This window comes from Rhagoletis zephyria, unplaced genomic scaffold (genome assembly GCF_001687245.7).
Source record: "Rhagoletis zephyria isolate East Lansing unplaced genomic scaffold, Rhagoletis_zephyria_1.1 Rzeph_scaffold_01339, whole genome shotgun sequence".
NCBI classification, from domain to species: domain Eukaryota; kingdom Metazoa; phylum Arthropoda; class Insecta; order Diptera; family Tephritidae; genus Rhagoletis; species Rhagoletis zephyria.
Genome location: NW_016158423.1, coordinates 61,660 through 67,842, shown reverse-complemented (window position 1 = coordinate 67,842; position 6,183 = coordinate 61,660).

Here is a 6,183-nt window from a genome sequence, read left to right as displayed (position 1 = left end):
GAATATGACCTGGACGGACCGAAAGACGACGTTAATTTTTTAGGACTAATTCCCTCTTGTCCTATGTCGAAAGGACACTTGGGGGAAGAGGAATAAGATTTTTAATCGACACCGGTGCTGCAAGGAGCTATGTAAAACACCTTAACGCTCTAAAGGGAATAAAACCTGTGAATAACCCTTTCACTGTCAAATCCATCCCCGGTACCGATATAACTAACAAAAAATGTACAATAAATATATTAAATAAGAATGTTGAATTCTTTTTCNTGGAGTTCTATGATGCAGTGGAGAGAAAGTTGACTCTGATAGTCAATAAAACAATCATGACTCACGGTGAGAACACCACGCTGATAGGATCACTTAATAAGAAATATCGGACTCAATCGCCCTTTGCGCGATGTTCTCTTCTCCTCTAGACCCGCTGATCTGCCGTCAGCACTTGCCCTAGCGCAGGAACTGGAAGCGAACCAAGCCAGATCAATGTTTGCAAGTTCCTTTAACAGACAGGCATCCCATAACTTAGATCCTTATTATTATTCACCCCAATACCGTAGAATACCTCAAGACTCAAACTCGAACTCAGCAAACTCCAGTACCAATGGACATAGATCCGTCGTACTCCCGCTTCAGACAGAACAGACCCCAACAACTCCACGGAAATGACGATAGGTACCGTAATCAAGGAGCTTACCCTAAGGTAGCTCGTCCGGATAACAGTAACACGGGCGGCATATTCAAAGCTGAAAAAAGGCAGCATGGAAGTGATCAGCTGCCAATACAAAAGGTACAGCGTATCAACAATATCACCCAAGACCAATACGAACCGGAAGGAGAATACTGTAGTGATACCGGGTATGATGACTATTATCATGACACGGAACCTAAGAGTGCTGAATATGACCTGGACGGACCGAAAGACGACGTTAATTTTTTAGGACTAATTCCCTCTTGTCCTATGTCGAAAGGACACTTGGGGGAAGAGGAATAAGATTTTTAATCGACACCGGTGCTGCAAGGAGCTATGTAAAACACCTTAACGCTCTAAAGGGAATAAAACCTGTGAATAACCCTTTCACTGTCAAATCCATCCCCGGTACCGATATAACTAACAAAAAATGTACAATAAATATATTAAATAAGAATGTTGAATTCTTTTTCCTACCCAGTTTGAAGACCTTGACGGCATTATAGGATTTGACTTATTAAAAGAGGTAAATGGTAGTATTGACCTAAAGAGTGGTACGTTGAGTTATGATGGTGGAAAGGAAAAACTCTTGTACTACTACTGCTCGGACGTTAACAAATTAGTGGAAACTAAATCGGAAACAAGCAAGGACAATATTGATATTTCTACATTGCTAAAGCATCATGCTAAAGTTTTCGCTGATCCAGATGAAGCGCTGCCCTACAATACCAGCATTGTAGGTACGATAAGGACCGTGGACGATTTACCCGTCTACTCGAAAAGTTTCCCGTACCCCATTGCTTCTGTGGAATTTGTCAATAAGGAGATATCAGATCTGTTGCGTGACGGAATCATTAGACCATCCCGTTCCCCTTATAACAATCCAATTTGGGTTGTAGATAAGAAAGGTTTAGACGAAAAAGGCAACAAGAGATCACGACTCGTAATTGACTTTACGAAGCTAACACCAAGACAATAAATGATAAATACCCAATACCGGACACTTCTGCGAATTTAACAAACATGGGAAGTGCAACATTTTTCTCCACAATAGACCTCAAATCAGGATTTCACCAAATCAAACTCGCAGAAAAGGATAGAGAGAAAACGGCTTTCTCGGTCAACAACGGAAAGTACGAGTTTTGTAGGCTCCCCTTTGGTCTAAAAAATGCTCCTAGCATTTTCCAGAGAGCCATTGATGATGTCCTTAGGGATGAAATTGGGAAAACGTGTCATGTTTACATAGATGATGTTATCATTTTCTCCAAAACTGCCGAACAACACAGTAAGGACATTGATCAAATCCTGAGAAAACTTTTCGATGCCAATATGCGCGTTTCCCCTGAGAAATGTAAGTTCTTTCAGGAAAGTGTTGAATTTCTAGGCTTTACCGTATCAAAAGAGGGAATCAAACATGCCCCGACAAAGTCAAAGACATTTTAGAATTTTCGATTCCAAAATCGTTACGAGCTTTGCGTTCATTCCTAGGATTAGCAGGGTATTATCGACGGTTTATANGTATCAAAAGAGGGAATCAAACATGCCCCGACAAAGTCAAAGACATTTTAGAATTTTCGATTCCAAAATCGTTACGAGCTTTGCGTTCATTCCTAGGATTAGCAGGGTATTATCGACGGTTTATAAAGGACTATGGCTCGATTGCAAAACCTCTAACGAAGTACCTAAGGGGGGAAAACGGAAATATAGGCGCTAATCAGTCAAAGAAAACTCAAATTACTCTTGATGAAAAAGCACTTAACGCATTTAATAAGATTAAACAAATCCTTGCATCAGAAGACGTATTGCTTCTTTATCCTGATTACAAACAAACATTTGATCTGACTGCAGATGCCTCTTCTTATGCCATAGGCGCCGTTCTGTCACAGAATGGAAGACCTATCACAATGACTTCCAGGACCCTCTCCTCAACCGAAGAAAACTATGCTACCAACGAGAGAGAACTGCTGGCAATAGTATGGGCTCTACAAAAGCTTCGTAACTATTTGTATGGCGTAAAGAATTTGAATATTTACACCGACCATCAACCACTCACATTCGCTTTATCCGATAAAAATCCGAACGCGAAAATGAAAAGATGGCGTGCCTTTGTTGAGGAATTTTCACCGCAGTTTCTTTACAAGCCTGGTAAGGAAAACTTCGTCCCGGACGCCCTCTCCCGACAACATATAATTATTAGATAATGACATGCGAAGAGTCGCTGTCTCAAGCAATTCCCACTGTAAAGAACCCCATAAATTGTTTTCGGAATCAAATAGTCCTTGAAGAAGGAAATCACACAGCACTTAGCTCGAAAATTATATTTAAATCCCGAACGAGGCACCGAATATCGTTCAATAATGTAGGAGAACTGATGAAAACTATAAAACAATGCGTCAACCCTAATGTTGTGAACGGCTTGCAGTGTGAATTGCCCATCCTAGCAAAGATTCAAGATGAACTGGTCACGGCATATCCGGCCGCCAAATTCCGTCATACCACCAAACAGGTAATAGACGTCTTCAACAAAGATGACCACCGCGAGATTCTTCAAACCGAACATAACCGAGCTCACCGGTCACTCCGTGAAAACCAGGAACAGGTCCTTGAAAGTTATTATTTCCGATTAGTTTTTTGTTTTTGGCCGTTTTATTATAATGTATTCGTTAATTTTGAGCTCCAGCCCGGTTATTAAATAAAACATAGATTTTGGTAGTTTTATTTATTACATTTATTGCTGTCGATATTTCTCCTTCAATCTGAAGGCATCTTCAGGACTGAAAAACACCAAATGCATACATATTTACGTCAAATTACAAAAAACTTACATCAAAAACGCAACTTACATTATTGAGTTTTTCCAATCGACTAATTCTATGTGCAGAAAAATATTAACAAACAAGCTCAAAGAACACTTAAACCTAAACAAGAGAATTTAGGCAAGTCGAAATACCGTAAATGTAAACAAAAAATATACAAACAACAATACATGTAGTGGTGGACAGTAGGACGGAGAGAATCTGTATGTAGAAAAGCACGGCATAGCATTGTTATTGTCGGACGAAGTACTTTTTTTGACAACCAGACAACGCTGACGCTTTTGTTTAGGTATGGCAGTTACCAAACCCATCCACAGCTAGGGATGCAAACGATGCATCGATATTTTTGAAACATCGATAATATCGGTTCAAATTTCGATGTTTACCATCGATGTTTACAATTTCCTAAAATCGCTAAATTGACGATACATCGATGCCAGTTTCAGCGATGTTTTAACATCGACTTATGCTCCTAAAATTGTTCGACTGGCCATGAATTTTATTACTTATTCTTTTAAGGAACATTCTTATCTTTCGATATTAAAAAATGCTTACTTAGTCATTAGGCTCAGCAAACTTACGACGACATGCATTTCTATTCTATTTATAGGAAGGGTAAAGGAATAGTAAATAAATACAGGGAAATACAGCCATATGTAAGTATTTTTCTAATTTAACAGAGAGTTGGAACTGAAAAGTATTAAATTTTCCTTTTAATGTGGCTACAACCTAACAAATTTTAAAACATCGGATACCATCTATATATCGATGTTTTTCTGACGATGTATTTTAGCATCGATGTTCATTTTTCCGATGCATCGAAACATAAATGTATCGATGTTACTCCCCAAAATTTGCATCCCTATCCCCAGCAGAAGGCCGAGGAACTTCTTCATTTCAAAGTTTGTTGTTGGCACCCAATTTTTTTCGAAATCTGGTAACAGTGTATTGATTAAAATATTCTTGCACATATTTATTACTTTCCGCGATAATTAAAACAATAACTTCGTTGTCAACGAATAGGATAAATGCGTCCAAACAAGAAATATCTTTTGAAATACATTGTTGCAAGCCTGATTCTTCTTCTTCTTCTTCTTTTTTGGCGCTGTAACCGCCTAAGCGATTTTGGCCGAGTTCAGCAAAGCACGCCAGTCGTTTCTCCTCTGTGCCAACTGACGCCAATTGGAAACGCCAAGTGAAGCCAAGTCCTTCTCCACCTGATCTTTCCATCGCAGTGGGGGCCTCCCTCTTCCTCTGCTACCACCAGCGGGTTCCGAGTTGAATACTTTCAGAGCTGGAGCTTCGGTGTCCATTCGAACGACATGACCAAGCCAGCGGAGCCGCTGTATTTTAATTCGCTGCACTATGTCCATATCGTTGTAAAGCTCATACAGCTCATCGTTCCATCGTCTGCGGTACTCGCCGTCGCCAACGCGTAAAGGACCGTAAATCTTCCGCAAAATCTTTCTCTCAAACACCCCAAGAGCCGCCTCATCGGATGTTGTCATTGTCCATGCTTCTGCGCCATATACCAGCACGGGCATGATGAGTGACTTATAGAGCGTGGTTTTCGTACGTCGAGAGAGGACTTTACTCCTGAATTGCCTACTCAGTCCAAAGTAGCACTTGTTGGCAAGAGTGATTCTACGTTGGATTTCAATGCTGACATTATTATCGGTGTTAATGCTGGTTCCCAAGTAAACGAAATTCTCTACTTTCACGAAATTGTAACTGTTAACAGTGACGTGGGTGCCAAGGTGCGAATGTGCTGACTGTTTGTTTGATGACAGGAGATACTTCGTCTTGTCCTCGTTTACCACCAGACCCATGCGCTTTGCTTCCCTATCCAACTTGGAAAAGGCAGAACAGACTTCGCGGTTTTTGTTACCGATGGTGTCGATGTCATCGGCATAAGCCAGCAATTGCACGCTCTTGTAGTAAATTGTTCCTGAGCGGTTCAGTTCTGCAGCTCTTATTATCTTCTCCAACATCAGATTAAAGAAGTCACATGAAAGGGAGTCGCCCTGTCTGAAACCCCGTTTTGTGGCGAACGGCTCGGAGAGGTCTTTTCCAATTCTGACGGAGCTGGTGGTATTGCTCAACGTCATTTTACACAGCCGTATGAGTTTTGAGGGGATGCCAAATTCAGACATAGCGGCGTATAGGCAACTCCTTTTAGTGCTGTCAAAAGCGGCTTTAAAGTCGACAAATAGGTGGTGAGTGTCGATCCTTTTCTCGCGGGTCTTTTCCAAGATTTGGCGTATTGTGAATACCTGGTCTATGGTGGATTTGCCAGGTCTAAAGCCACACTGATAAGGCCCAATCAGTTCATTGACGGTGGGCTTCAGTCTTTCACACAATACGCTCGATAAGACCTTGTAACCTATGCTTAGAAGGCTGATCCCGCGGTAGTTGGCGCGAATGGCGGGGTCACCTTTCTTGTGGATTGGGCAGAGCACACTTAAATTCCAGTCGTCGGGCATGCGTTCATCTGACCATATTCTGCACAAGAGTTGATGCATGCACCTTATCAACTCCTCGCCGCCGTACTTGAATAGCTCAGCTGGCAGGCTGTCAGCTCCAGCGGCTTTGTTGTTTTTCAGCCGCGTTATTGCTATACGTACCTCGTCATAGTCAGGCGGTGGAACGTCGACTCCGTCATCATCGACTGCGGGCTCGGGT